This window comes from Armigeres subalbatus, unplaced genomic scaffold (assembly GCF_024139115.2).
Source record: "Armigeres subalbatus isolate Guangzhou_Male unplaced genomic scaffold, GZ_Asu_2 Contig291, whole genome shotgun sequence".
NCBI lineage: Eukaryota > Metazoa > Arthropoda > Insecta > Diptera > Culicidae > Armigeres > Armigeres subalbatus.
In genome coordinates this window covers 18615-30452 of record NW_026943032.1, presented here as the reverse complement: position 1 = coordinate 30452, position 11838 = coordinate 18615, and the positions used below count along the sequence as shown (strand labels likewise).

Below are 11838 nucleotides of genomic sequence, written 5' to 3'. Positions count from 1 at the left end.
TATGTCGTCAGCGAAACCAAATAGCTGGACGGACTTATTGAAAATTGTACCACTCGTGTTAATCCCTGCTCTTCGTATTACCCTTCCAAAGCGATGTTGAATAGCAAACACGAAAGACCATCACCTTGCCGTAACCCTCTGCGGGTTTAGAAGGGACTCGAGAATGCCCCTGAAACTCAAACTACGCACATCACCCGATCCATCGTCGCTTTGATCAACCGTGTCAGTTTATCCGGAAAACCGTGTTCGTGCATTAGCTGCCATAGCTGGTCCCGATCGATTGTATCATATGCGGCTGTGAAGTCGATGAATAGATGATGTGTGGGCACGTTGAATTCGCGGCATTTCTGCAGTACTTGGCGAATGGCGAACACCTGGTCCGTGGTGGAGCGTTCGCCCATAAAACCCGCCTGGTACTGCCCCACGAACTCCCTTGCAGTTGGTGCTAGTCGACGGCATAAAATTTGGGAGAGTACCTTGTAGGCGGCGTTCAGCAATGTGATTGCGCGGTAGTTGCTACAATCCAGCTTATCGCCCTTTTTGTAGATGGGACACACCTTCTATCCACTCCTGCGGCAAAACTTCCTCCCCCCAAATCTTGGTAATGACCCAGTGCAGCGCTCTAGCCAGTGCCTCACCACCGTATTTAATTAGCTCTCCTGGTAGTTGATCAACCCCAGGGGCTTTGTTGTTATTCAGCCGGCCTATCTCTTCCTGGATTTCCTGGAGATCCGGAGCCGGTAAAATTATGTCCTGCGAGCGTGCTCCGAGGTCCATCACCATACCGCCATCTTCGTCTGCCACATCGCCATTCAGGTGTTCTTCGTAGTGCTGCCGCCACCTTTGGATCACCTCACGCTCGTTCGTAAGAAGGTTCCCGTTTATGTTCTTACACATATCAGGCTGTGGCACGTGGCCCTTACGTGAACGGTTTAACTTCTCATAGAACTTTCGTGTGTTATTAGCGCGGTACAGTTGCTCCGTTTCTTCACCTGGCTTAGAAACCTCGCAGTTAATAACTGTGGAAGTGCTTAATGAACACTAAGCTGCGAGGCGGCTCTGTCCCAGTATGGGGATGTAATGCCAATAAGAAGAAGAAGAAGAAGAAGAAGTGAGTCGATCAGCCGCTTAATTTTGACATTTGCTGTTTGTTTATTCAGGAGCCAGCATGTATTCTCCAACTCACTTATACACTCCTTAGCATTTTCTGGCCTTGAAATGATCGAGATGGTAGAACAGTCGATATTTCTGGATGCTCGACTTGAAAAACAGGGATATGGAGTTAGCAGCAAACAACAGCAAGCATATCAATCGATAATTGACCTTTCCCGTCAAAAATGTTTTATTCTCTCAGTCAACTCATTTAACGCCAATTTTACCAAAACCCCTTTCTTGTTAAAATCTACAGCTATTTAAAAAATAAAAATAAACTGAAAAGGTGCTGCACGTGTCAACCGGCCTAACGAATTGGCCTGACGTTGGTTAAAAATCAGACCTTTAAAAACCTTTCAAAAATTGAAGCATCGATTTGAATTGAGCTTCATTTTTTTACGGGAAAGGTTAATTCAAAACAGATACTGTCGGAGCTCAGTTGTCTGTATGGGTCTGTATGTACATGGTCCATCAGTTGCTGCCATAATCAAAGACGATAAGTACATCGCTAAACCTTACCTGTCGAAAGTAAGCGATCCCTTGCTATGGTAGGAGTAGAGAAAAACAATTTATCGTAGGTTATATCAGTTGGTCTAGAAAAGACTTTGTATAACGGGAAGTTCAGTGTCATGCGATAGGATTTTTGAATATTTTTTTTTTTTTTGGGTGAACTGACGAGCCGTTCAAATGAGTCGGCCCATTTGAGTGAACGCATCGTTCCGAGCAGCTGACCTGAATGAAACGTTTCGCCCATCACTACGTCGGCTGAGTTAGTTGAAAAAAAAATTTCAGCTCGCAAGTAATGGAAGTGAATAATAAGAAGCAATAAGTGAAAAGTTAATAATAAGAAATTTGAAATGAGAAGTACGAGATGAGAAATGAAATGGGAAAAGTGATTAGTAAAAAATAAGAAATGAGAAGTAAGAAGAAATAAGTGAGAAGTTCGAACTGAGAAACTCGAAGTTAGAAATGGAAAGGGAAAATTGGTAACAAAAAAATGAAGAGTGAGAAGTAAGTGAGAGGTGAGAAATGAGTAAGATTTTAAACTTTTATTTATTTAATCACAAGATAAGCTCAACTACATTCACTGTGTTCAGGGACTGGAAAAGAAAGTGCACCGGCATCGGCAAACCGTGACAACTTATAGGCTCCCCCAGACCTTAACGATTTCATCGCCGCGATTCAATCGTTGGGTCACTGCAGCCAATATTTGTTTATGCTTCCATACCAATGTCGACAGAATCGCTGTCGCCAAGTGATAGAATCGCGTTGCGACTGTCGCGACGCGTGTGTTTGGGGGAACCCTAATAATTTTCAAGGAGGCGATAACTTTCTCTCGGTTCTGTTCAGGGCGGTAAGTTGCCGAAAAAAGGTAGATGCCCACGTAGCGTTATTTTAACGCAGGGATACACCGACACAGCATTACCGTTTTTTCCTAAAAACACCACGAGCACGAATCATTGAATAGACGCTACATGGGCATCGAACTAAAGGTTTTATTGCGCTGTCAACAAATAATTCCAGATAAAACGGTAAAAAATATACGTGCAAAGCAAAAATATACGTCTACTCAACCATCAAACATCATCTGAGTATTAGGTGTATTGGTTTGAAACTAATAATAAAATAAAATTAAAATAACGAATATATTTAAAAAAAATGAATCCCAGAAATGAAAGGGCGAATTTTCAATTTGCTAAGCTGTAACTATAATACACACAACAAATCGTTGGTAAAATTTAGAAAATGAATAAGTGATTCTCAGTAGAAAGTAAAGGACTGTTGAATTTGCCAATGCAAAAACTTTCCTTTGACCAGAAACCACTGGTCTGGTCTGGGTCTGTCTCATTTGGAGAATTAAACTTAAAAGTGACAGTTCGAAAATTAGCAAATAACCCGGTCATGAGAATGGCTAGTGCTACCTAAAGTTACTAGATATAAAGTCTGGCGGAGTGAAAAGCGTGAGATTTTCCAATCAGATAAATTCTTGTTAGATTTTCGCAGCTCTTGGAAAAGTTCAAGCTCTCGCACGACTATTAGCTGTTATATGTTGCTTTCACAAAGTAAAAACACTTTTTCCATATTTTATTCGCGAAAAATCAAATAGAATGTTGTTCAACTAGTAAATCCAAGAACGAATTCCTTTACCTTTGTATTTGGACTTTGTAGCTTTTTATATTTTTGGAATTCCCCCCTCTTACTAACCGTATAATAAAATGATATTGATTGTATATATCACAAAGAACAATGGCTCCGTAAAGTGTTATACACGCCTGAGCCTACCAAATAAACGAAATTGGAAAAAAAAAAAATATTTTTGGAATAATTTTCCAATATATTTATTAGCACTATCTCAATACTCTCCATTGCTTCAAGCCCATTTGAAGTGTCATGTTCGATTGGATCCCGCAAATGACAGTTCCATTGGTGACCAGTCAGTGTCTTCGCCAGACTGTATATCTAGTGACTTTAGTGCTACCCAGCAATTCGATTAAGACAGCGATACAAAATGATTCGATATTTGTCAAAAGTAATCATGCTCTGCGAGTAGGGTTATTCGATAATTATTGAAATGTCACTTTTACAGTTTAATTCTCCAAATGAGACAGACCCTTAAAACTAAACGTGTTTTTATATTTGTATTGTATTTGTTTTGTTCCATGAAATGGTTAATTTTATATTCTACTTTTCATTCTTGTACATAAGGAATGCAATTCAATTATGAACGTTAATGGTTATTAATTGTCACATTAATTTCACCGGAATGACCACTTTGACCCTTTCCGTGATGTTCTTAGGCATAGCTCTTCGTGGCGAATCTTCCCCGTGTATTGCGGCGACACAAATCATGGTGTGTGCACTTGCCTGGGGTGCATGCTCTGGTCTCGAAAACGGTATATGTCATGACCTGAGTCTGGAATGTGCTTGAATTTCGGGTGAGCTCACCAGAAGTCAATATTGCGGCACAGCTCAGCGATACGTTCATTCAGGTGATACGCCAGCGAACATCCCCTGTCCCATTTCGCCGGTTATATATCCGAACTTCTAACCACATCTCCAGCCCTGACTCCTTCTTCGAAATGGTTTACACCTGTATTCACACGCGCTCCGACGGCAATGTTGGGTGCAATTCTTCATCTCGCTACAAATAGATGTCCGCATTCGAATGCCATACACATAGTGAAGTTTTGGACGCTCTACAAACAGAAATGCGTTAGGTTAATAAAATTACTTTCCTCACCATACACCCTGGATCGAAATAATCGATTACCCCGAGGATTACCCCTTCTTAACTCACCATTGTGGTAATTTCAAGAATTTTACGCGGATCGGTTCTAGCCGCTGTCCGAAGCACCACCTCACAAAGCACGAACGTCAGAATCTTCTTCAAATAAACACTCCTAATACCTTCATTGTGAGAAACATTTCTTCTCTATGCAAATGGCCGATTGATTGATTATTGCTTTACGCTCTCGAGTAAATCAATCTGTATATTGGATTGCACTTCATCAACCCCTGTAAAATAGATCAAAACCACTTATTCACAATCATTTTTTACTATTCAATTGAAAAAAGAAAATACTTTGTTCTCATCCTGCTCAGCACAGGCATCTGCAGTAAAAGATTATGGTGTTTTAGTTCGGTGCCCATGATCCGCGTTCTCAGTCGCTGCCGATTCTTCGGATGGCGAGTCCGTCAGTGTATTGGCTGCAGTTCAACATCCGGTTAACCCCGTGAACAACTCGTCACACATCCCGTGTACACAGTCACTTCCAAGAGATATGAAAATGGCCACTACTCCATGTAAGTAATGGTCTATGCCTTCATCAGCTTCCATTTTTGTGGATTGTTTTTGTTTGAAGAAAAAACAACCTACGAAAATGTTGCTATGACAACAGTGTTAAAATTTGTTCTAATATGACATCAATAGATTACGTTTGAAGCGACGCTTTCATAACTGGGTACCGAAGACCGTTCATAACATACGAAATTGGAACCACAAAAAAATCGCCAGTTTCATATTGATTGTTGATATAACTCTTCACTCCTTATTTTTCAAATTCTCAATTCTCACTGTGAATAGTGAAAAGAGTGAAATAAAAAGTGAGAAGCCTCCTTGCACTCTTTATTTGTTATTTTTTTTTCAATTTTTCAACTTTCTCAGCGAGAATTGAGAAATGAGAAACGAAGAGTATGAAGTGAGACGAATCACTACTTACTTCTTATTCCTAATTACTTAATTTTCACTTTTCACAGCGGAAAATGGGAAGAGCGATGTGAGACGCATTACTTCTCACTTTCACTGTGAAAAGTGAGAAAACTGAAGTGTGCTGTGAGACACCTCATTAGTCATTCCTTATTTCTCACCCCTTGCTTTTCACATTGATCTTTTCTGCCAAACGATCATTTTAGACAAATGGCGTTTTTGGCCTATTGGGGGGCCTTTTTAAGCAATGCGGCAAAATGCGCGGCTACAGAGCAAGACCATGCTGAAGTTGGCTGGGTTCGATTTTCGGGTAGGGAATTATCTCGACTGTTTTGGACATAAAAGTAACATCGTGTTAGCCTCATGAGATACGAATGCAAAAATGGTAATTTGGCTTAGAAACCTCGCAGTAAATAAATGTGGAAGTGCTGAATGAACACTAAGCTACGAGTCCACCTATTCGGATAAACGACTAAATGGTCCTTCCAGCCCTTTCAGTCAAACCCAAACGACCATATTCTGCCAAACAACCTATACGGTCAAAAAATATATTCGACCGTATGAACTGTCCGACCAAACGATATTTTTGGACCAGATGAGTTTCGGCTTAATTGTCTGTTTAGCCAAATTGCATTCGGCCATGTTGTCACAGAGTCTAGGGTGAAACGTCCTATCGTTGTGGTATGCCCTAATGTTTCGGTAGTGTTAAATAAGTCCATTCGGGATATAATATCATTGAAAAAAATTGTGGGTACGCTAAAACTCTTCGGATTAACGACTAGAACAGCTTTTGTTTCACAAAATTCCGTTCAAAATGATGAAAAATCAGCATTTTTCGTTAAAAATTTGAATCCTTTGAGCCTATTATTGCGGTAGTGCTAAGGTCCTATTGTTGCGGTATCGCTCTCCATAAGAATTACATGCAATACCGCAACAATAGGACTGACCTTCAAAAAATATCGCAACGATAGGCAACTGCGTCCTGTTATTGTGGTAGTTTGTTTTTATTGTGATGAAAACAAAACAACATAAGTTCAGCACAATGGACGTAATTTTTACGAAATTATAGTTAACGAGCATCCTATTCAACTACTACAATGTGGAAATCAACCAACAGGTAATTTTTGAAGAATTTTTGTAATAAATTTTGTTTTGACACGGTGCTTAACCCCTCCATAATAGGTCGTTTCACCCTAATTAATTTGTTTTAACAGTTAAATATTTTGGACTTCTTATTTTCGAATTTTTTTAGATAAACAAAGTTAATGCATCATTTCTTCTGCTTTTCTTCTGCTTAGTGTTCATTATGCTCTTCCACAGTTTTCAACTGACACGATATCGACTTATGGTCTGATTGCTGACAAAGCGTTCTCCGGAGACGAGATCCTGTGAACCGTTTCATGGGTGAAGGGCGACTGGTAACAACATTGTTGTTGAAGCAAGAGCATGTGTAAATTTAGTGTTGATCATCAATGGGTTCTGAATTCTTGGGTTATACAAATCTTTTATTATATTTCTTTATTCGCCAAATTAACGTCCGCAGTTGTTAAGCTCCTAGCTACACCAATGCCACTAGAATGTAACCCGAACTCTGCGATCGAACACTTTACGAGTGAGAGATCAAGCCCCGGTAGTACTCTAAAAGTGCACAATTACTCTCTTACGGTCCGGCATTTTTAGTGCTATTATTCCGGATACCGCTAAAATTGCCATCTATCTGTAATCCCGCGCTTAGAATACAACCCCACGCCCCCTTCCCGATTAACCTCCTTAGCCCTGTAGTTAGCATCATGATTGCGCTTAGAAGAGTGGGTCGCGGCATGTGGCGCCGGTCGGGTGCAGGTGGCGCAGGTGCCGGACGGGGGTGATTCAAATCAAATCAGGTTTCGACGGTGCCGCCAACCGCCGCGCGCCGCGCCGGTTGGTAAATTGTGTGAGCAAAATGGAAATTGTAGAAATAGTGAACCGCAAAATAAAAACTACATCGCGGCAGCAGGTAATGGAATAGACAATCACGCCAAGGTTAATTTCCATATTGTGCAACGATGACGACGAGCGGCGGTGGCGACCCGACTGGACGTTTGGATCAATCCGATATGCGATGGGGAGATTAGGGATCGGGAAAGAGGGGGATTGTTCGGGAATCGTTTTGAACTAGTAGTCCTTGAAATGGTTTGACGTTCATGGTTATTAAATAAGGGTGGCTGTACAAGTTATTACCAAGACAATTAGTATTAGTCACTCCTAAAATAATTGAAATACGTTTATTGGATTTATTAGCTTCTACTGGAAAAAAATCGTTTGAAAAGAGCAAAAATTCGATGTTTTTATCACTCGTAGAAAGTATTTATCCAACGTACAACTTGTGCCGAAAAAATCCAACAACTAGTTGCACAAATTACTATTAAAGATCTAACTTATATCAAAAACATTGCGAAATGTGAATATGGGGTCCGCATATGTTTGTTTGATCTGAGCTGTAGATCGATTAAGCATCAAACTCGACAAGCCTCATAACCGCACACCACCATCATCATCATTATCATTAGTCAAAAGCACAGCGACTTCCAAGCCCCACATTTGAATTGCAGAACCGTTCTTGAAGGAGCCAATGGCAATGGCATGGTGTACTCCCGATGGTCATTATGCAAACAAGGTACAAGTCCGGTGCGTAAGAGCATCGGTAATCCTTCTGCAACCGACCAGCCAGCCAGCAGCAGCAGCATCATCACCGAGTGGGCAGCGACGCGCGGAAATGGATCCGCGCATAAAAATGAACGCAAATAGTTGCAACGAAAACGCATAAAAAATGGGCCCTCCGCGAAAAGATGTTGGAATGTGGTGTAAAAAGGGGAATTTATAATGAATTAATCCGATGGTGTCTTTCAGAGATGGTGAGTGTTCTCATTTTTTGTGCGGTTAATGTTGATGGAAGGTGTTGTTGGATGAAGAATGGAACTTGCAAGCGATGGTTAATGTGCAATGAATGAATGAGCCCGTACATCAAATGTGCAACAAAGTTGATTGTAGATTTTTCGAAAGGAATTAATCGAGGGAGAACTTAATAGATGTATTTAAATGCATCTAACAACAGGTGGGTTATTATTGGGTTGGTAGTGAATCAGAATTAGAATGCATAAATGTTTGATAGTTGGTGGATTTGTTTTTAATAATATAACTTTTATCTACTCAGTGAAAGAGTAAAATTGTATTGTCGTCTCTTTTCTTCTCACGAATATTTTATTCAGTTTCTGCCAAAAGCGGGACTACTCATAGCTATGAATAGTCCCGCTTTTGATGGAAACTGAGTAAGATTTCCGTGGGAAAAAAAGAGACGTTGATACATTTTTGCTCAGTCACTGTATAATTGAAAGAGTATGTCGAAATCTAATTTCCTAATTTTGCAATTCGTATTTCCCGCGAACATATCGACTTCAGTATAGTTGAATGGAATGCTGGTTTCATGAAAGTTAAGGGTGATCTTTTATCAATTTTGACTATTAAGAAGCAAGTTTTATTGTCAATCTGCGTGCTTTTGACAGTTATAAAACCCTAATTTAAGTGCAATCAATGAATTTATGGAGTTTGATTATAGGTCTTGATATTGGAAACGACAACTTTCCTTTTGTGTAGAATTATTAGCAACGAACTTTATTTGGCCTAAAATTGATTTATTCTCTTTTTAGTTCTCGTGTTTTACGGAAATTTTTGGTTCATTTGTATGGGAGCTTCCCCTCTCCAGAAGAGGGAGCGGTTTCGAACCACCACAGAAACATATATTTCCTTCCAAAACCTCCACATGAAAGATTTGGTTCCATTTGCTTGATCAATTCTCGAGTTATGACGAAATTGGTGTTTCATTTGTATGGAAACCCCCCTTTCCAAAGGAGGGAGAAATCTCGAACCATCTTAAAAACCTTACCCGGCCCCAAAAACTTCTACAAAGAAATTTTCACGCCGATCGGTTCAGTAGTTTTCGAGTCTATAAGGGTCAGACAGACAGAAATTTATTTTTATGTATGTAGAATGGTTTTTTCACATTTTCTAGAAATAAAACTAATAATTAAATACATAAATATTGTCGGCGTAGCACCAACTTAGAATTCGGAAGTCGGGACTTCCGAACCGAACTTTCTTCCGAAGTTTTATCTGTCAAACTTATTGATGCGTTCTTTAACGCATCTTTAGGCGAATCTAGCGCACTACTTTCGAAGTTGGGAAAGTTGCCTGTATCTGGAGAAAAATCCAACTTCGGCACAAAAAGCGTTCTAACTTTGTTCTTTTTCAGGTTCTTTTTCCAAGTTCTTTATTTTTTCAGTGTAGGGCATTTCAATACCAAATTTTCAAAACGACTTATCTGCTTTTGTAAATAACGTGTAGGTAGGTTATGGCTTCTGCTATCAGTTAATGGTAATGGAATATAAGAGGCTTAAAAGGAAAAAGGTCGGATTTCAACCTCCTTGTAAGCACTTACAACACAATAGCAAAATGCCTCCAAGAAACTATGGCACAGGAATCGGATCATGCATCGACACTTGCCTCTGCACTAATCAGCTAGCGGGAATATTGGAGCTTACCGTCTGTGAGGACTCACACGGAAGTATGATCATATTCCACTACACGATAAAAAAAATGTCACGTCCAATCCAAATGTTTTTGCATTTAACCCAATTTGTTAGGCTGCACCTGAGATGAGATAAGACATCTCACTATCCCTTTTTGAAACCATTTGCCTGTCAGAAAAGACCAATTTTTATTGGGCGATTTGACAGACGCTGGCGAGCGAAACATTGCTTTATTTTGCGGGTGGGTACTTTGTTATTGATTTCGTGGTGTTGCTAGTAGTCGGGGATTTTTCAACTTCAGATTTGAAAACAATAAATCAACGCTAACAAACTGTTTCATTGTGGGCAGGAGGGACTATGTCCAAGGGCTTGACGATCTGGCCATCTTCGAGTTGTGGAGCTTGCCTAGGATGTGGTGGGGTTTGACAGTGGGCCCTGTTAAACCTCTATAAAAAGCTGCATGTATCCGCAAGTAGGCCCCACCAAAGCGACCGTGTGCCGCTCAAAGCGCACAAGCCCAAGTCCTGGTGTTAGGTGCGACGCTAAACAGCCCTGACAATACGGCCCTCCGACGAGACAGGAGATTTGCGCAGGCCCAATAAGCCGCCTGGAAAACCAATCATTACGAACAATATAAGAGATAATGCGACTCGATATAATCGGCAAAGACCTAGGCGACGAATACAGGATCACGAGTGGAAGCTTGGAACATGGAATTGCAAGTCGCTAGGTTTCGCAGGTTGCGACAGGATGATCTACGATGAATTACATCCCCACAACTTCGACGTCGTGGCGCTGCAGGATATTTACTGGACATGACAGAAAGTGTGGAAAAGCGGGCATCGAGCGGCTACCTTCTACCAAAGCTGTGGCACCACCAACAGGCTGGGAACCGGCTTCATAGTGCTGGGAAAGATGCGCCAACGCGTGATTGGGTGGCAGCCAATCAACGCACAGTGTTCGATTTCGTCGATTTCACGATCAAAATTGAATAACTTTTAAACCGTTGGATTTAGATGTTTGGTGTCTTCTAGAAAGTTTTTGGTCGTGAAAAGACGCATTCTGAGGTAATGAGTTTGATGATCAATCCTCCTAGAAGTGAGATGAAAATTTACTTTTCATCAGAAAAATAAATAGAGAATTGGTTTCTTCAGCAAAGTTGTAGAGTTAGGCATAACGAGAAACTTTGTAGAACATTCCGAAGCTCTATCTATTAAAGGTAATGAAATATGAGCGTTATCTGAGGATGACCCCCTCAAAAACAGTTTTTTCGATATAACTTTTTAACGCGATTTTTTACATTTTCATGATTTTCTACAAAGTTATTCGGGCCAACAAAATACGCATTTTGATTACGATAGAAAGTTTCTATCTCTTAAGATAACAAAGTTATTCACGATTTTCCATTTTTTCTTGGTGAACTTTCACCTTAAGTAACTTTCTCCGGCGCAAAATGGCGCAGTCAGTACAGGTGGTATCCGAAAGTCCTAGCTTTCTGCTACAATTGACATGTGAAACTCCTCGTAGGCAAGAGTAGGCAAGGTATGTTACATTCAGAAGGAGTGTCCATTATAAAACCAACAAAAAGGCAAATAACGCAGCTCGCAACCTACATTTGATGCTTTAAATGCATTTTCATTCCATAAAATTATAAGGAGAACTACTGTAAGCCCATAGAGAAGCACTTGTTTTTTTTTGGTTCATTAAACACAATAAAATATTATCAGTATTGCTTTTACAGTAAGAATTGACTGAAACGCAAATAAACATAGATTCTGAAAATTCAATCAAAGTTCATTGCCTTCTTTCCGGATATTGGCCACCCAGAGTGGAAATTAATTATTATGTTTTTAAACTCAATTTGTGCATATGCACAACATGTGAACGATTTAGTTTGAAAAATGTATTTGAGGT

At 40.2% G+C, this 11838-nt stretch overlaps 1 long non-coding RNA gene across 1 annotated transcript; it reads right to left on the bottom strand.

Moving 5' to 3' along the window:
- Positions 1 to 3912: 3912 nt before the first annotated feature.
- On the bottom strand, positions 3913 to 5048 carry LOC134203908 (uncharacterized). Its single transcript, XR_009977732.1, has 3 exons — positions 4736 to 5048; positions 4451 to 4668; positions 3913 to 4349 (listed from the first exon to the last, which is right to left on the bottom strand). It is a non-coding gene; the product is annotated as an uncharacterized LOC134203908 (long non-coding RNA).
- Between the last annotated feature and the right edge of the window lie 6790 nt (positions 5049 to 11838).